Raw genomic sequence first — 20726 nt, 5'->3', positions numbered from 1 at the left:
ACATTATTAAAGTTTTAATCATTCCCATCCCTTGTGGCTATTAAATCAGCAGAATAAATCACCAGAGTCTCAGTTTAACTAGATATGAGAAATAACTCTTCCGTCTGTATTGTGTGCTGAAGAATGCATATTCCACTTGTTCTTTCATGGCAAGATCATCTACAACAGCAGCAGGGAGGGAGGGCTGGATTCCCTCAAGGGCAATTTCTGGGGGCATAGAAAAGGGATGCGCAGTGTGACCTTTGGACAAGATATTCCAAGCTACATTCTGGCCAAGCAAAACCCAGAGACTTTTATATCCACATCTCCCTCTATCTTCAGCCAGGTAACCAAAAGGCGCTTTCAAAATTCAAGGACACCACCTTAGGCAAAAACACTTGAGGACACGGAACAGGGCTGGCTGGGGGTATGGCCTGAGGGGAGAGGTGTCTGGATAGAGGAGGGCATATGGTGGGCTGAGGAGAACCCCAAGGCCTGGAGGGGCACATTTGGTCCCTGAGCTTGATGTACCCAACCCTTGATCTACAAAACAGAGCAAACATTTGGTTGGCCTGCTATAATTTACCAAGTGCAGTCCTTAGAATGCTTGGGAAAGGAGTCAGCCCCCCATCTTGGCCAATCAGTATTAGCTAGGCTGATACTGTAACTCAGTTCAGAATGACCTATTAGTCAAGGAAGAGCCTAGGAACCTTAACCTTGGATAAAAACTCCACAGTAAATTGCCAGGCTGAACTGGAGAGACTCATCTCTTCCTGAAACCCTCCCAGTGACTGCTCCTTTATATGGTACAATGTTTGTCCTTGTAAGCCACTAAGATAAAGCCGATTCTGTCAACTTTATAACTTAGCCATGTCCATTAATTTCCATGGGTCTACTCTTGAGTAAATCTTAGCTGTTATGCTGGTTTCCAGAATAGGGGTGGTATTCAACTATCTGATTTGCTTTAAAGAGAGAACCCAAATCAGGATCTGTTCATTTCTGAAAATATCAGTGCTAACTCGGCTAAATGTTTTTCTTTCTGACTATAACACACCATGATTTCAATAGGAGCTTTAGTTATTACCACTGTATTTATGTTAACAGTGTTAACATTTCAAAAGGGGCAAGTACTATTAGTGGGGGTGGGGAACCTTTTCTTAAAAAGCCAAGGTAACATAATGAATTCACATTGACTTTGAATGCTTTACACTTTTAGAAGCAGAACCACATCAAACATTTGCAGTTAGCTTTTTTGGGTGGGGGGGGGTTACAACTTGCATTTGCAGCATTTGTAATGCTAATAGTCACCTCATCATTTGGAGGTTAGCACATAAGGCTGCAGTAATGTTCAGATTAGGCAATGAGGCAGCTACAGTACCAAACCTATAATACGGAATTTAATGCATGTCTTCCTTCATATGCTAATTAAGGGAGAAATACATTAAATTCCACTTTTATCAGTCTGGTGGTGCTGACCTTAAAGCAGCTATTCTTGGACAAAGGAAATGCAGACTGAGAGTCCAAAACGCTAAATTACAACTTAAATCTTCAAGTTCAATCTTACCGCCTGTAACCTCAGTGAATACTTTTAATATATCACTACAGGTGCTAATTAGGTTGCCAATACCAGGATGTTATTGTCATCAACATGGAGCTCACAGTGAATGGTCACTCCACTCCAGCGGCATAGCGTGGGGGGCCCCAGGGGGGCTGTGGCCCTGGGCGCAAACCAGGGCACAACCAGGCTCCCACACACAGCCACTGACTTCTGTGGAGATCCCTGACCTGGCAAAGGCAGCTGAGCAGCCCAGGCCCAGTGAGTTGGCACAGACAGAGGGAAGCGGACAAGGGGCAACTGCTCCTCAGGGACCCTGCTTTGGGTGGAGTCCTGTCAGCACTTACTACCAGAGTTTGCTGTTAGAGGAAGTAATTAGTTTTGGATTCACTGGCTGACAATCCACTTCTGGGCCTACTTTAAAGCGCTGCCGCTCACCTTTAAAGCCCTAAACAAATTGGCCCTGATTTCTTGAAGACACAGCTTTCCCCATACCAACCTGTTACAGTGGTACCTCAGGTTACAGACACTTCAGGTTACAGGCTCCGCTAACCCAGAAATAGTACCTCGGGTTAAGAACTTTGCTTCAGGATGAGAACAGAAATCGCGCGGTGGCGGCAGCGGGAGGCCCCATTAGCTGAAGTGGTACCTCAGGTTAAGAACGGTTTCAGGTTAAGAACAGACCTCCAGAACGAATTAAGTTCTTAACCCCAGGTACCACTGTAATATGTTAAGATAATATGCTCATGCCCCCTTTTTTGGCATAAGAAAATGCTATTTCCCAAAGAAGAAGAAGAAATAGGATTGCACAAAACCAACTAACCAACGAAACATACTAAAAAAAACCCCAGTCATGTGGACCATTTCAAAATAAGTATAGGGAAAGGAGCATAATGACTCCAGTGAATCTGTCCAGAACTATGGGGCCATGAAATAGAATATGGCTGGCAGAACATGCTGAAGATGTGAGGAATTCTGTCTGCAGCCGAGTGTGTATCTAAGGATTAATGAGCAACTTGGAGGAGCTGACAGCCTGAGGTACAGCCTCAGGCCATTAACCATCTACAACAAATGGCTGTTGCGCCCCAGGAAATGATCTGTGGGAAGATTATTAAATCTATTATAAGAAGAGTAGAGGAAGTGGACATGGGAGAATGTATAGGCGAACTGCATGGCGGTTTCTTCTGGTAAGTACAAGGAACTTATTTCTAGATTAATGCGGTCCATATTGTTCAACAGGATTCCTGGAATAATTTCTCAAAACAAGATGTTGAAATTTCTCATACATGGTATCTGAAGTTAAGGGTTTGGCATCAATCCAAGAAAAACACATTCCTCTTCTTCAGCGCATTGTTATAATGTACAGCTCCTAAAGTGTATACATAGTATGACCTAAAGTGAATTAAAATTAAAAGAGACTCTGTTTCTTATGCTCAGTAGTTTTAACATTACAAACTTGCGTACATCCAGTTGAAAACAAGCATCAAACTACACACCAGTATAAAGAGACAAAAATGTAGGGGCAAAATGAAATTTGAATAAATTGATGTATTTCGGAGTGAAAACATATACTAAGGTCATCTGCTACAGGGATTACTGTATTTTTCCGTGTATAAAATGCTGCCATGTATAAGACGCCCCCTATTTTTTTTAACCCAAAATTAAGAAATTAAGTTGTTTAGCTTTTGGGGGGGAGGCAACATCTGCCAATTGCTCACCTGCCTGCCCGCCACCGCCAATCGCTTGCCACAGCCACTGCCAATCGCACACCTTGACGCAGCTGCCAATTGCCTGCCTGCTTGCTGCCACCAACAGCCCACCCACCCACTTGCCACAGCCAACAATTGCCTGCCCACCTCACCACAGCTGCCAATCACCCGCCCAATCACTGCTGCCAATCTCTTGCTTGCTGCTGCCGTTAATCGCACGTCCCCCCCCCCATTCACTATCCGTGTATAAGACGACACCCAATTTTTGCCTAATTTTTTTTAGGAAAAAGCATCGTCTTATGCATGGAAAAATACGGCAGTTGACAGTAAGGACAATTTCTCAATGAAGACAAAGGTCTTCATTTATGCATCTCCAATGTGTTAAAAAATTATAGCTACCACTTAAGAAGACCAAAGATACTACTAACCCAGGTGTGATAATGCACTGAGGTTGACTAATGAAGCAAAGCTTAGAAGACCCCATTGCATGTTCAAAGATGCAGTTCTGCCTGATTTCCTTGTCTTCCCAAGAGGACACTGCAGGAGGAGTGGTTGCAGCACCATATAGGTGAATAATGGCATCTAATGCATCTAAGGCTGGCCAACATGGTGCGATCCGATATGGACTACAATTCCATGGTCATATTGGTTATGACTTCTTACCATGGTCATATTGGTTATGATGTTCAACAACATCTGGAGGGCTCCACATTGACTTCCCTTGATGTAAGACAATACTATGCTTCCAGTTCAGACTCTCCTTCCCAGTCAGTCTCCTCCCCTCCTCATCTGTGGTGGTAGGGAAGGAGTAGCACCTCTGGGGGACATGTCATGCTCTTTCTTGGGTAGTTTGTCCAGCTTTGGTCCCCACCCTTCACTCAGCTCTCACGTGGGGCTCCTGGAGGCTGTCAGCATGCGTCAGTGGCCACACCCTGGGAACAGCTTCGACTGGTCGGCTAAACCAGGGGAGGGTAGCTGATGGGTCTCAAACCCTCATTGGGCTAAGGACTCCCTCTGCATGCAAATACAAACTCTGGTGGGTTGAGCGGATGAGACCAATAGTGGGGTCAAGAAGGCAGTTTTTGCATGTGCTGTAGAGGGAATTGCTTGCCAACCTGGGAACATAACCCATCTAGGAGAAGGAAAACTCTGATCCTAAACCTCCGCTGCTTTGCAGGATATCTTTGGGAGAAGAAAAGGTTAAGGAGTAAATCCTACACAAATCTGGAGTGAAGTCCCTAAGGTGATTGGATAGCGCCTTGTACTCCTCCTTCTGGCAATTCCTACAGCCAAGCTAGTGCCAAACATATTACTCTGCTTTCCCCTGGACCACATCAGCAAGGCCCAGAGGGGGTTATCGTCTCCTGGGCAGCCCAGGTCCTCCATATACACTGCCCAGATTTGCACCCCAGGAAGATCACTTCAGTGCTGCTAACACAGCGGTTTGACTTCACCCCCAGAGGCACACTCCATTGTCTCTCAAGACAGATGCCAACAACATACACACACACACTTAAGCAAGTAATGGCCAAAACACTGAGCTAAAAATCAGACCAGGCTACAGGCAGATGGAATGTATATTACAGTTGTGACTACTCAGCTGTGTAGTGTTAACTCGGGTGTGGGGATCTTTGGGCCTCCAGATGTTGCTAAACTGCAGCTTCTATCACCCTTGGCCATTGACCATGCTTCCTGAGGTTGATGGGAGTGGTATTTCAGCAATATTTAGAGGGCCAAAGGTTCCCCACAACTGGTCTAACTGATAACCTGGGGTGGATCTACACGCAGGAAAAAAACAATATAAATAAGTTGGAAATTAAATCATTATAACAAAAGGGAAAAAAACGCTATGGAAAACCGCATAGAATTTTTTTTACTCTCTGGCACCATCTGGTGTTGCATGTTTATAACACATTCAAAACAACTGTTTCCTTACTAATGTAGCTGAGTACTGCATATAATGCAGTGTATGCAAGAATACCGCTTTTGTCTACATCACAAGGAAGTAACTGCTGCTGGAATGAAGGTATATACTTTTTCCAAGGCATGTACCTTCTGATTTCTTTTTCTGTGGGTTTGATAAAGTTATCTTCTCTCCCCTCCCATGAATCCACCACCAATTCTATAAAAATCTGCTTAACAACCACTATATTTACTACCCCTATGGAAATTGCTGCACTTTGTATGACTGGCATTCCCTGTAGCACTGCTTGCTTATTTGCTGGAGGGTACCATTTTCTGCAGAGTTAGGATTTGCTAAGCCTCACCATATGCAATTGACAGAAATATGCAGCCCACTGTGAGATGTAATATAAACCTCACTGAGTAGTTCTAGAGTAGGAATGATACAATAAATGTTGTTGTTGTTTAGTCGCTTAGTCGTGTCTGACTCTTCGTGACCCCATGGACCAGAGAACGCCAGGCACCTCTGTCCTCCACTGCCTCCCGCAGTTTGGTCAAACTCATGCTGGTAACCTCGAAAACACTATCCAACCAGATACAATAAATACACCTACCGTATATAAGAACACTGGACAGACAAGGCTGCTTAAAAAATATCTATCCTGCTTAAATGACTCAGAGTTGTCTTGGTTGAATTACAGATGGGGGGGTCTGACTGCTACCTTTACTCATGGCCCCTGGAGCTACTGTTTTTATCAGGCTGCTGACATGTCTTGAGTCAGAGGCTGAAGACCCAGTTCAGGGATCTGAACCTTCTGTTGAACAGCAGTAGTCCACTGAGGCTGACAGTCAGCAGGGCCTGTATGGCCTCCCCAGTACCTCCCTGGTTCAGTGGTTCAGGAGGCAGACCAAGGAGGAGGCTATGGAACAGCTCAGTCAGTACAGGATGAGACTTACTCTCAGGCATCTGGTTGGCCACTGTAAGAACAGTATGTTGGGCTACATGGACCATTGGCCAGTATACCTGAAGGAGCGTCTTTACCCCCATTGTTCAGCCCAGACACTGAGGGACAGCACCGAGGGCCTTCTGGCGGTTCTCTCACTGCGAGAAGCAAAGCTACAGGGAACCAGGCAGAGGGCCTTCTTGGTAGTGGCGCCCTCCCTGTGGAACGCCCTCCCATCAGGTCAAGGAAATAAGCAATTATCTGACTTTTAGAAGACATCTGAAGTTGGCCCTGTTTAGGGAAGTTTTTAATGTGTGACATTTTAATATATTTTTAATCTTTGTTGGAAGTGGGTGGGGTACAAATAATAAATTATTGTAATTATAATTATTATTAGCCTGATCTAGCAGGCTCTACTTATACTCTTAGTCTAGTGGGGAGGGGGAGGTTTAACAAGGCCCAATCTGCTCCCAAACTTTATTAGAACAAATTGCTCATTTGGAGCTATGTAGTGTCCTGCGACTCCTGGCCCTCCTTGCTGCCAGGGGAGAGGGGCGGTCTTGTGGATTCCATTGAAGTCTCCCTACCTTTCTCTGCACAATCTAGGTGCTTCAACACAGATAACTGAACAGAGAAGGGAGCAATAACACAGAACAGTCTAAAAACACAAGTGGGAGGCAGAGGTGGTCCTCTTAGGCATGAAATACTGCCCTCCCCTCCATGAGTTACTGAAACTAATAATGCTGCCCGTTTATCTGCTAATTATTAAGCCCCATGAGTAACTTTTCTTTAGAGAACTTCAGGAGGTTGTTGAAATGATGCTTCCTTTAAAGGCCAGGAAGGTGTCTGAACTGAAGTTTGCTTCAATAAATCCCAGAAAGGACTTGCCTTAAATGAAAGGGAAGGGCAATGTTTTGCATATCTTCCTTGCTAGGAAACCAGTTGTTGATTTGTTTTCATCAGAATTGTGTGCCGCATGATTTCAATCTACAATCTCTAAGTTAGCATGATAAACAGTTCGCTAAAACCACAGGCTCCGTAATAGTGTCTTTGTCTCTACTTGCCATCCCCCTGAGTTGCTTTTTTAGACAACCTTTCCCCACTAATGCCATCCACAAAAACAAAGCACCAAATACCAAACATTCCACATAGGGGATACACAAGTCCAAGCCCAAGGCATACAATGGAATGAATGTGGGTTTTGTCCCCTGACGACAATTCTTATAATTCAGCTAAATGTTCTTAAGAAAACACTATTATATTTAATTTCCAAGAAATGTCCGCGTGTGTGTATTCTGGGTATTACGTCCCTCTGCGTAAAACAAACTTTCATTTAATATATGCATTTTTAATGACCACTTGCCCACCCTTTCACTCTTCCTGCCTGTGTCCTTCCTGTCTTACTTCCTCTTTCCCTCTTCCTCTTCCTTGAATTTGCATTTATTTCCCCTCTTCCTCACATTATCCTCACAACAGCTCTATAAGGTAGTTTAGGCTGAGAGACGGAACGTTATGTCTGAGTGGAGATTTGAACCCTGGTCTCCCAAGTTCCAGTCTAGATCTCTAACCACTTCACCACTCTGGGTCTCCCTGACATCAATAACGTGGTGCTATCTTGGTACCTGCTCTGAAAAGCTAGGAGAGGCATTCCAGATTGTTGAAAATGCTGTCGGTTCTCTCTCTGTGTGTCTCTCTCTGCCTTGGAAGAATGCCTAGGTAGACTGTTGCTTCTTGGCTGTTTGCTAGGGGACTACTACTACTCAGATGAGCAGGGAAGGGTGCCATGAATGACTGGTGTCTCGTGGCATAAAACCTCTGATGGATTTGCTAATCACTGCAATAGTTCTAAAATTTCAAATGTTTGGAATGTTTCATATTTCTAAGGATTATTCTGACATCATTCAGAATATGCAAAGAGAGCGGCCCGAACTCAAGTCTGCATGGATGCCATCCCTCTAACCCAAATCTCGGATGTGATGAATGAGTAAGGAATTCTGCGGGTTAAAAAGTACATTATTGTGTTAAATGTATTTAGCTGTTTTGCAAAGTGCTTATTGGATTGCCCAGGACTTGAGTGGCGTAGCAAAGCAGTTGACTTTGATCTTGCAAACATAGCTCTTGCGTTGGTAGATCAAAGCAAATCGTTTTGCTGCCCTTGCCAGCTTTGGATCACATGAATTGTCAACAATATTGTTTGGGGAAACCAAATGAAGGTGGAACTGAGAAGAACAAAGGCAGCTGGACATTAGATTTCAAAGCAAGCGAAAGGGGTATCAGTCCCAAAATCTGGAGTCTTTTCTCACCTGAAGTGGGAGAGTCAGCTGGTCTGTAATCTATAGTAAGGCAGGAGTGGGCAACCGACAGCCCATCAGACAGCAGGGAGGGGAAAGTGAAAAAGGCATGCATACATTGGGTATACTAGCTAGGAAAAGTGGGAGAGAGGCAAGATGAGGAGCAACATAGAGGACTTGTGTAAAGCCAAGAAGACATTCAGAAACTCACTTGAAAAAAGATTCACTCTACATGGTGAGGATTGCATCTATACACCTCCTCAGTGTATGTATAAAATAATGTGTGCAAGGCCCACCCCCCAAGGATTGGCACAATTCTCACCATCAAACTAATTCCAGGTCCCATTGCTTTCAGTGGGACTTAAGAGATGACTAACATTATCTTGATTGGGACCAACAATGATGGGATATGCCTGCATTGTGGAACAGTCCACTTGAAATAACTTGGAACATGACACACGGAAAAGCAGCTTAGGGCTAGACCTATGGGCTTAAGCTTAAAGGCAACAACCCCAAACAGTTAGTAGGAAGTATACTCACTGAACATAGGGGAATTTGTTTCTGAGAGAACATGCTTAGAATTTTGCTGCGCGGGCAGCTGAAATGAGTGCCACAAAAACATATTGTGTGCAAGTAATACGTAAGACTGCAGTCTTAGCCTGTGATCTTCAAACACTGAGCAATCTCAAATTACTCTGGTATAAATGGTTAATAGGTTTAGCTATAGTGAGGAGGGGACTTGCTCCAGATTTTATAGTCAGACTTACTGAGCTCATCCATATCATTATGAACCCCCAAAAATCTATGGTTCTGTAGGGCAGTGTTGCCAGGAAGCTTAAAGAAGTACAATGAGCGGCTGTTGGCTGAGTCAACTAAAAGGGTGGTAGGGTTGCCAAGATATTTCTACAAAATACTGATCTGGTCTTTTATAGAAATTTGTAAACCATTTAAAAGGTAGTGGACTGACTTCACTATTCTTCATCCAAGAAACAACTAGGATGAAGGCTATAGAAGGCTATGTTCCAAACAAGTGTTCTCCATACCAGACATAAAAAACTGCTTCCCTTTCCCTTTCCCACAAGAGCTAGTTATAACATTTTATATACACCGGTGCGATTCCCAAGAGAGCCTACTCATGAAAACATCTGTTTGTCAAAATGAATAATTCATGCAATTTCCTTATAGAACGGCATACTGTATATTCAGAGACCTAGATTGAGCTAAAGAGATCATCTGTTGTGTTGCTGCCTATCTGGACAATACAATTTCAAGTGTATACATCTTTGAGCATCACTCAGGGAACGATGGGGATGAGCCACAACTCTGAGAGAGAGAGAGAGCAGATGCCTGGTATGTAAAAGGTCCAAGTCATAGAGCTGGGGAGAAGATCTCTGCCTGAGAACATCTGACAGCTGCCACCAATCAGAGTTAGCAATGTTAGATCAGGAGTAGAGGACCGTCAGACCACCAGCTGTTGCTGGACTATGACTCCCTAGCAAACATGGCCCAGGTCCAGGCATGACGGAAGTTGTACCTGAATGTCTGGACTCGGAGGGCCTCCAGACTTCCAGAAAGCTATTCCAGGTCCTTAAGATTCCCTTAAATGAATGACAGCAACCTATTAAGCCCTTATAGAATAAATCTGGACGTGGAAACTAGCCACTTCAGATCATTATACTGAGGTGCTCGGCTATACATACACTATATATTGTTACAAAGAAATTAGAATAAGAAGACAGGGACACACAAAGGGGCAGAGATAGCTGAACTGAGAGTTGAAGTGGGGAGAGACACCTTTAGGGATGCCAAGCTGTTTCTCTGGGGTGGTCTTCACCAAAGTAATTGTCTTGCTACCTATAAAATGCTTAAGGTATATGTATCCATCTACACTCAGCTTATATTTTTGAAAATACATCCAAATATTGAAAATCACTATAAGTCTCCAGGCTTCTCTCCTTCAAAAGGAAGTCAGACTCAGGTAAGCACTGACCCTGAAACTTCTCGCTGCTTGGGGTTAATGGGGAGGATGTAGCAATGTGATCCACTGCGTGTTTTTTTCACTACTCGTCAGCTTATTTCAACTACTAAAGATTGGTATATCAACTTTACTTGACATTTCATAGGGTCAACAGGGACGATCTCTTTTATGGAATTAAATTTACAAGTTTGTTGTTGTTGCTTAGTCGTTTAGTTGTGTCCGACTCTTTGTGACCCCATGGACCAGAGCACGACAGGCACTCCTGTCTTCCACTGCCTTCCACAGTTTTGTCAAACTCATGCTGGTAGCTTTGAGAACACTGTCCAACCATCTCGTCCTCTGTCGTCCCCTTCTCCTTGTGCCCTTCATCTTTCCCAACATCAGGGTCTTTTCCAGGGAGTCTTCTCTTCTCACGAGGTGGCCAAAGTATTGGAGCCTCAGCTTCACGATCCGTCCTGCCAGTGAGCACTCAGGGCTGATTTCCTCAAGAATGGATAGGTTTGATCTTCTTGCAGTCCATGGGACTCTCAAGAGTCTCCTCCAGCACCAGAATTCAAAAGCATCAATTCTTCGGCGATCAGCCTTCTTTACAAGTTAATGTAAAAAATAAAAGTCCAGTGGAAAAAATGTATAGCCCTAAGATACGTAGGGGCAAACTTTATGAGATGTCTTTGCCAGAGTTCTGTCTTTCACACCGGAAATGATTAAATGGAAGATTGCATATGACTAAAAAGTTTACATTACAGTTACAGCTTACAATATTTTAAAATAACATTCCAGCCTTTGCTTGATAATTGTTCACCTGATAAGAAATGCTAGAAGGACCCAAAGCCTGTGCACTTCTGCTTAGCAACCTAGGATTAAAATAAAATAGTTGTGGGCTAATTCTACTTGAGATAGCTGCAGCTTCTTTTCCAGAGCAGCGGAAATATGTGAAAGGCGAACAAAGTATTATAGTTAGGAGAACCTTCTTGAAGAAACAAACAGATGGGGTTTGTATGTGGTGAGATTCTCTTTCCCGTCTGAAAAGCCTCAATGACAACAATCTAGGATGGAGCAAAGCAATGTTCCATTATTCCTCTTTTCCTTGCATTTCTGCCTTGCTAACTTATCTGTGCAAAATGCCCTTTGTAGCTTCTCTTTTTAGTGGCTTTCCCATGAAGTGACTTCCAGTCAAAAATGGAAAATAAATCAATCCAACCTTTTGTCTTGGAAAGGGGGCTCTGAATACAGAAACAGCCCATGTAATTAGCAAACACATATGCATGTACCACACAGGGCCCATTCATTCACCAGCCTGCAATCTGATGCCAATGACGTCAAAGTCAAGATTGGAGGAAATAGGTGGCGTACAGCAAATATCAGTTTCAATGTATGACACGGATAGCCAAGTGAGGGGGCTAGGAGAAGGGAACAAATGATTTTGAGGCGTGCACAGTATCAAAAGCATGCTGACAGGAAGATAGAGAAATTGGCAATATCAGCCTGCTTTCTTGGGCTTGCAGGTTGTCCTTTGTCTCAATTAGGACTGAAGGTGAAAAGCATCAAAACACATCATTTCCTAAGAAACAACAAAGGTAGATAGACCTCAAGATAGCCACAAGATAAGATTTTTGTGGCCAACGTTTGTACGCCACTTCCCAAACCAGAAGTGGGCGTGTTCTGCACACAGAGTATAGTGTGTAGTCAGCCTTAGACTCCTCTTGAGTAAAACTAATGTGTCAAAAACCTAAAGCCCCTGCCGAACCATTAAAAACAACACCACCACACATATAAACTCTAGTAATTTTAAGGACTGCATGTAACACACGGCCAAACTATCATGGGATTTAGATGTGTGGCAACCACATTACGATGCAACCTCTTTACTAAATCCTGGCAAAATGAATGGAAATGTCTTGGCGGGCAAAGGACAAGTGCTAAGACACAGCGAACACAAACTGCACGAACGCACCATCGTTTCTGTTCCCCACCAATCTCGACAATAAAATCAGCAGCAATTCTAGGGAAACCCTTTAAGTGAAAAAGATAGGAACCCCTGTCCTTGGCTCAGCAGTTCCCAAAGCTGAAAAAGAGAAGGGTTTTGTGTTTAAGAAGTGATCAGATAGATCTATGCGACTGTCAAAAACTAAACATAAATGTGCCAAAAGCTTTAAAAAAGAAGTGCATCAGGGACACTGGACAGGATGCAACCCACTCTGCTGCTGCTACTATTATTGTTTGATAGTTAAATAGTACCAAGAGGGTGATACTCCCCCTCCACCCCATTCATCCCTGTTCGCAACAACAGGGCATCCTCCCCCCTAAGCAAAGGACATCAATCAGCGGGGAGTTCTGTAAAATGCATAAAACAGTCATCTTCCAAACTCTACCAGAAGATAAATGATTCCAGACATTGGACTGCAGCCATTTTCCCACACATGCTACAATGTTTTGTCATCCATATTGGGCCATAACATTGAGAGTGTGTGTGTGCTGTTGTTTTTATAAAAAAAGGAGAGTTTACAGCTAAAGCTTACACTTCTGGCCGAGAGCATGAAACCTACCGCAACAAAAGTGTCATTGCTGTGCAAAACTGTAGCAGGATTGTTTGGTGCCAAATAAAACCAATTTCTAAGGTCTTTCATAAGGTAATTGCAAGCACCTTCTGCTTCTTATTATCACCCTCATCTCAAGCCATTAGAAATTAGGTGGCTGGCACCCACCAAGACCCCTGAATAAATTGGTACACAGTTCTTGCAATTGGCATGTCACAGTTTCACTTATGAAAATATAAAAACAATCACCTTGAAAACCTTGTTGAAATGCAAAATAAAATATTTTAAATAAGTAAAATATAGAAAAGCATGAGGTCTTTCGAAGACTGGATGCACATAAACTTTGAAGATACTTTTGGACCACATACATTTATTCTTTTCAAAACTCACTAGAGACATTCTTCTTAATGCCCATATTATCAATAATCTCAGAAAGGATAGGATTTATTTTGATATACTGTTTGTAGTTTCTTCTTGCTTATCTCAGGATAAATATGGGATAAGCATACAATTTTTCTCAACCCCCCAAAGACAGATTATATACTCCCCTTTCATTACTTATATACCAGGCGTGCTCCTAATCAGTACTGCCAGTATGACTGATTCTAAAATAAGTCTTTACCACAGAGAAGGTGCCTCTCAAACAAGATCATCAAAACCACTCTACAACATGCACTATGAGCAATTCAAAAGCTTGTTTGCCAATTGTTTTAAATAAGCAACTTCACGATAAACTTGGTCGCATGTCTAACATATATTTAAAACCTTTAAAGTACAGAGGAAGTACAGAGAAGATAAGCTCATTTTCCCCCCTTTCCAAACTGAAGAGCACTTCAAATGGCATTAGTTATCGTACTAATAAACACATAATTACTGGAGGATGAAAACTTACTTTGTGTACAAATATCCTAAGGCTCCGCTGTTCTGTTAAACACAATCCCTTCTCGATTTCATTTTCTGCTTATTGAGAAGAACTGTTCGGAATCTGACAGATGGTTTCACTCTGCCACTGAGCATTTCCTCTTGGTTATCTCTGCCAGTTAATATTTCCACGAGGCTGTCTGCAGGGCTGTGTGTGCTCTCTACATCATTTCTGGTCTGATCAATGCCCTGCCTGGCTTTCGGTTGGTTTCTAGTCCCGCCTCCCGTTCCTGAAGAAATGAAAACTCACAGCTGGATCTTCTGTAAAACATTTCTCTTACCACTGGCTGCTCAGGGTAAATCATGCAATTATACCATGAAGAGACCTGCACCTCCACTTGCAACTTGGAAAACAATTACTCATCTTAATGAGGTGCACATGAAAGTCAACCGCGCAGTCAAATCAATAATACGGAGAAGTCATGACAAGAGAGCTGTGACCTTCAAGCCCGAAGAGCTATGTCAATGTAATACAATACTTCTCTATCATAATGCCAGTGTGAGGCAAAACACACTGCGCAGTTTATACCAAGAGGTCCTTTAAAAAATGCATACCACCAGCGGTCTAGGTCACTATGCAAATCACATTCAGCTCTACCTCTCATTTCTGTCTTCTAATCCCGGTGAAGCCGGGGAAGTCCTAAACTGCTTGCATTTTGGCATTGGTTGACGCCATGACGGTGAACAAACTGAAGCTTAATTCACACAAGATGGGGGTACTATTCTGGCGAATGCAACCTGCATTCCTATGGGCAGCTGGTTATCAGTTTGGAAATGCTCTTGCGATCTGACCCTGCAAAGTGGCAGTGGTTGCTAGGAGTGCTTTTCACCCTCTTTGTCTTAGATGCCAATGACACCTTTTTAAAATAGAAATCGGTCTTTGTCTCAGTCATTAAGCCACTGCTAGATTCGACACATGTGAAGTGTGAGAGTGCCCTTGAAGACGCTCTGGAAACTTCAATTGGTTCAAAACACAGTTGCCAGAGTTCTGACCAGAGCCAATTGATCATATCACAGTACAGCAATCTTATACAGCTTCCCTGGTTTTCCAGATTGTTTTTGGACTTAATTCAAGGTACTGGTTTTGACCTTTAATGGCCTAGGACTAAAACATCTTGAGAAACGCTTGGCAACTTTGCTCATCTTTGGAGACCCTGCTTCAGTTCCTCCTGCTGTTAAAACATGCTGGATGAGCATTTGAAACAGGGCCTTTTCAGCTGTGGTGCCAAAGATCTGGAACAGCCATTCAAGGGAGGTCCACCTGGATCAAGTGCAGGCATCCCCAACCTGCGGCCTTCCAGATGTTTTGGCCTACAACTCCCATGATCCCTAGCTAACAGGACCAGTGGTCAGGGATGATGGGAATTATAGTCCAAAACATCTGGAGGGCCAAAGGTTGGGGATGCCTGCTCTAGTGCTACTTGCTTTTAGGGACAGTGAAGATAGTTTATTCCAGTAGGATATTGTAGGATAAAACCTTTAAGCTGCCATACATACTACCACTCCTATTTAGAGTTTTAAAAGTCAATTTTAGTTTGCTCTGTAGTTTTTCCAGATTTTTTTGTATTTTTTTAATTGTAAACTACCCTGAATGTTTGTGGAAAGGTGCTACAGCTGAAAATAAATTATATTAAATAGTAAGAGTAATTGCTACTAATTTGAATCCACATTTACTTTGTCTCCCAGCACTTGAGTTGGAAGATCACTTCCTTTGTTACGATCACAGTTGTACAAAGTCTGTAGGAGTCACAGGAAATAGCTGAGTAAGCTGTCTCATGATGTTTATTTTCCAAAACTGTTCTGCAAACCATCCTGATGAAATATGTGGAAATAGGGACGACACTGATCCATCTAGCCCAGTCTTCCAAGGATCAAGACCTGGCCCCCTAAGACCTGCTACACAAAATTCTTATCATTGCGGATTCTAGTGCTTAAATTGAGAGGGACTAGAGAGGTCACTGAATACATTGCCCTCTTCCTTTCTTTTTTGGTAAAGAGAACAGATTTTCATAACATGTGCATACACTAGTTGAGGGTTTCCCAGACTTGGGTCTTCAGCTGTTTTTGGACTACAATTCCCATCATCCCTAGCCAGCAGGACCAGTGGTCAGGGATGATGGGAATGGTAGTCCAAAAACAACTGGAGACCCAAGTCTGGGAAACCTTGCTCTAGTTGCTCTAGTATAGATGAAACTTTAAAATAATTACAATAATTTAAATTGAAATGTTATATATAAATAGACATAGACATTGTCATAGTGGGTAAGACTGTGCCCAGGTGACCTTTGTATTTGCTTGATGTCCTCTAGATGTCCTAACTACTGATGGAAACCCTCAAGGCCCTTGCTTTCAACTGGAATTTAACCACATGGACCTTCAAATGTGGGACTGTCCTCAAATAGCCTTTCAATAAGGCTGACCTGGGTAAAGTAGGGCACATGACTAGGATTGGACCTTATACAGTGGTACCTCGGGTTAAGTACTTAATTCGTTATGGAGGTCCATTCTTAACCTGAAACTGTTCTTAACCTGAAGCACCACTTTAGCTAATGGGGCCTCCCGCTGCTGCCGTGCCACCGGAGAACGATTTCTGTTCTCATCCTGAAGCAAAGTTCTTAACCCGAGGTACTATTTCTAGGTTAGCGGAGTCTGTAACCTGAAGCGTATGTAACCTGAAGTGTATGTAACCCGAGGTACCACTGTACATGCAAGACAATTTGGTAACCCTGAACTATGATCTCTTCCATGAAGAATCAGACACAAGTACGTAGCATGTTGGAGGTGCATGCCGCAGTTGTGAGGTACAGCACATGCTTCGCATCCAACTGAGTTCAGTCCCTCGAACCTCCAGTTATAAGGTCTCACCAGCACGGCTAGGAAAACGGTAGGGTGCTGCCTCTCAGATATTGGGCTATACACAAAAACAGTCTTGAGTTGGTATAAGGCAGTTCGTATGCCAAACACATATTTTCAGACTCAGACAATTCTCTCTTTACAAACAAGCATACCCATTTTCTGGATGCCTTCTCACATGTGTTTTAACCGTACGCAATGCAGAAAAGTAACTTGGAAAACAGCCCTAAGCAATGATGTAAGGTGCAGCCCAGTGTTTTATTCAGCAAGACGACTTGTTGCAGAACAACTTTATTTTGATACAACATTGAACCCGTGACCGGCCTTGTGACAATTATTAACGGGCAACAAGCCAGATACTGAAAAAGCCTGAATTGTGATCCAGGGCAGCCTTCATCAATTTGCTACCCTCCAAGTGCCAAAAGAATCTATAGTCTCCGAACATCAGGAGGGCATCAGGTTATTTAAGGCTGGTCCTGTATACATCTTTATGGGCAAATGGAATTAATTTTTTAAGCCAAGCATATGGATTTAAAATGTGATTCATTGGTGCTAAGTCTGGACTAGGCAGGGATGGGAGTTTCCAGAGAGAGTTTTGCTTGGTTCTCAGATGCTGCTTGAATTATTAATAACTTATTAATTACTTTTAGGATACAAAGTGCTTTATAAACACAGGATTGTGATGCTTCAAGCGGCACAGATTTCTTATTACTAATTACACGTATTGGTTGCTTTTTTCATTTACAAAAAGTAAACTCACAATGACTTACAATATAATACATAAATTTAAACTAACATAAAACAAAAATGGAATAAAAGCCCCTCCCCCCCAATCACATACACAAAATGTTAGCTAACATATCCCACCCACTAAAGAAGGTCATGATATCTAAAACTTTCTAAGCTAAAGGCGAAAAGCCTGGCTGAAATGAAACTTTTCCCCCTGGCACCTTAAAGTAGCTTCCTTGGGGAGAATATTCTACAAGTTGTGAGCCATCACTGAAAAGGCCTGTTAATGGGTTGCTCATCTAGATTTCTAATTCTCCAGCTGGTGTAACCAGTCAGAAGGAATTATTACAGCACAGAGCTCTACTACTAGTTTGCTATCCACCAAATCGCTTATTCTTCAGCTTGCAAAACACCTTATTTACATGGTGGGAAACTCAGCTATTTTCCAAACTGTGTAGCAGATGCTACCTCATGAAATATAAAATTCCAGAACCTGCATGGGACATGAACGTGAAATCTTCCCTGGCTGATAATCTTAAGACATGGTATCTTGGTAAAATTTGGAGAGGATATTTTGCTACAGAGGCTATTTCAAGACAAACACTTCTCCCTGTGAATATGAGGTGGTCATTCTTCCATGTGCAGCAGACTGATGGATGTGTGGAGCTGCATGTCTCTGACTCTGGCTTCAGTAAAGACAGACAAACTTTGTTTCACTTATCTTCATGGTATTAATACATAGCTAAATACATAGCTGTCAACTTACAGATTTGAAAATAAGGGACCGGCAGCCTTGAAAATAAGGGACCGGCAGCCAAAATAAGGGACTTGCAGCCTCACCTGTTCCAGGCATTCCAGTCTTCCTGTCCTCCTGCAGTCTGGTCAAACTCATGCTGGTAGCTTCGAGAACACTGTCCAACCAACTTTGTGACCAGAGGTTCAACTGAATAGTATCTGAATTACATGCACCACAAGGCCTATGCAGCCTCAACTTAAGATGGCTCCCCGGCCTGGCTTTGCACTGCAAAGTTTGCAGCAGCACGTGCAACAAAACCCCCCTCAGCTTGCATTAACTAGCCACACACAAGGCATGCAAGCTCCACCCCCCAGTTGTTCTTAGACTTCTTATTGGGTGAGCAACACAGCCAAGCAACACAGCTGGAGCCTCCCTCCTCCCTGGCCAGCAGGGAGGGAGGGAGGGAGAGGAGCTGCTTCCTTTGAAATTTCAGGGAGATCATTTAAGGGACATCCATCAATAAGGGACAGCAGCAGGACATGGCGCTGGTATAAGGGACTGTCCCTTCAAATAAGGGACACTTGACAGCTATGCTAAATATTCCCACTGTATGGTAGTTTGAAAGAGGCCAATGGCAAACATGTCCTATATGTTCACCCTCAAGAATAATTGCCAGCTTTTGTTGGAACTGTGATTTAGCCTCCTTCTTATGCTAAACCTTGTGCTGAAGTGGAAAAAGTTCAACTTCTTTGCAAGGCAGAAGTACGTGGAGTTGTTAAAGATCCCACACCCATTCTTGCTTCTCTTAATGTGATTTAGCAGCGAAAAGCAGAGGGAAGCCAGAGCCACGAAACCATACAAGCAAGTAAAGTAACCCAAATACCCTTCTTGCCTTTCATGAGGCCCTGTAGAAAACAATGTCCATTATACAGCGTGCAAGCTTTATGTTATCACGAGCAGTGCAATTCTGAGAAATTAACGCTCCATCCAGTGCTAGTCGCGGTTCTCCTGCTGAGGCCCATGTGCAAGAAGTTCATGCTTCAGGTTTTAAGTGCAGTGGCTGTAACAGTTCTTCCAAGGGGATGCGATGCCTCATTCACAGCAAAGAACTGGCTGACGGAAAAATAACCACACAGTTCCTATGAAGGGGAAACAATTCCAGGCCTATTCCCTGATCTAGAATCACAGCAAAAATGCTTCCCCAGTTCTGTTATGCTAAAATGCTGAAGGCAGAAGGACTGCTGAAGACGCTGGGTGGTATTCAACTAAATAGAATCTCAGAATCTTAGAGTTGAAAGGGACTCAAGGCTCATCTTTTCCAACCCCTTGCAATGCAGAAATCTCATCTAAAGCATCCATGACAACAGGCCATCCAACCTCTGCTTAAAAGCCTCCAAGGAAGGAGAGTCCACAACCTCCCAAGGGAGACTGCTCTACTGTCAAAGTAGACCACTGAAATTAATGAACATGACTAAGTTAGGTCCATTAATTTCAGTAGGTCTACTTTGAGTTAAGCTTAGTTGAGTATCACCCTTTGTTGAGCTTTGAAATGAATTTTGCAGGCGCCTCAATACAAAGAGGGAAAGAGCATTTTAGAGTACGACAAGCCCTATTTCAGTGTTCAATTCACTTGCGTGCAAGCTCACAAGAGGGAGCAAAGGCACGCTGCCAATCCCTTCTGGTCTGAATCTGGGAAGCTCCTCTATTCATGCTGATTTCCTGCATGAATTAGAACCCTCTACAATGTTTTAAACTGGCCCTCATTACCAAGGGCACGTAGATGATAAAAGCAAGATATCCACATCATCATAGAGGTTTGGGAGAGACCCCAGGGTCCACAGCTCCCCACAATTCACACGGATAACACCGAATCTACACAGTGGCAAATCCAGCAAGGCTAAACATATGCAGAACTTACTGCACACATAGCTTTCGCTTGCAGGATCTGGCCAGGGGTTTGAATACCAGTACTGTAGACATTATTGGAGTTATATGTGCTTACAGTGGAGATGCTGGAATAGGACAAAGACCTCAGTTCTGAAATACACAAATAGAAACTATTAAATAAAATAGAAAGCTTGATGTATGTGTATGAGTAGGCACCACTTGCATGTGGCTCATGACAATAGCATATCCATACCATACTTTTAAAACATGTTTAAATCATATGGCTTCTCCTTAAGAATCCTGCAAATGGCAGTTTGTTAAACGTGCTGGGAATTTTAGCTTTGTCAGGGGTAAACTACAGCTCCCAGCTTCCATGTGCTATAAATGTGACTTCTAGGCTTGTACTAACAAAGGAGAAATGAACTTGGAAATTATTTATTTTATAGCTGCAGAATGTGTTTCACTATGCATACAGCCACAGTGTGCTTTATTATAGAAAGACAAAGGTCACTGTGCTTTTGCAGAATTAGGTCTCTCTTTGATCTTTTACCGGCCTAGGGAATTAATATTTGCTTTTCTTTCACTATTCATGTTATTACCTGAAAAGCGTTGCTTCATCAAACCAAAGTACACATACTATGCACAATAATCTATTGATTCTATTCCTCCTTCAGTGACTTTCCCATTTTCCCTCTATTATGCATT

The 20726-nt window shown here is 42.9% G+C and overlaps 1 protein-coding gene across 4 annotated transcripts in view; it reads right to left on the bottom strand.

Moving 5' to 3' along the window:
• The window catches only part of STARD13 (StAR related lipid transfer domain containing 13), a 208462-nt gene that overhangs the window by 50295 nt on the left and 137441 nt on the right, over positions 1 to 20726 (bottom strand). Inside the window, exon 1 of one of the 4 annotated variants that reach the window (XM_081909311.1) lies at positions 13788 to 14182. The exons of the other annotated variants lie outside the window; for them this stretch is intronic. The gene's annotated coding sequence lies outside the window, so the exon portion shown is untranslated. Of the gene's footprint in view, positions 1 to 13787; positions 14183 to 20726 lie in introns of those variants that run through there. 4 annotated transcript variants of the gene reach the window in all.

The sequence above is a fragment of the Podarcis melisellensis genome (assembly GCF_964234715.1).
Source record: "Podarcis melisellensis genome assembly, chromosome: 4".
Taxonomy (NCBI): Eukaryota; Metazoa; Chordata; class Lepidosauria; order Squamata; family Lacertidae; genus Podarcis; species Podarcis melisellensis.
The sequence above is the reverse complement of the archived record's forward strand: the minus strand, read 5'-3'. Positions and strand labels throughout refer to the sequence as shown.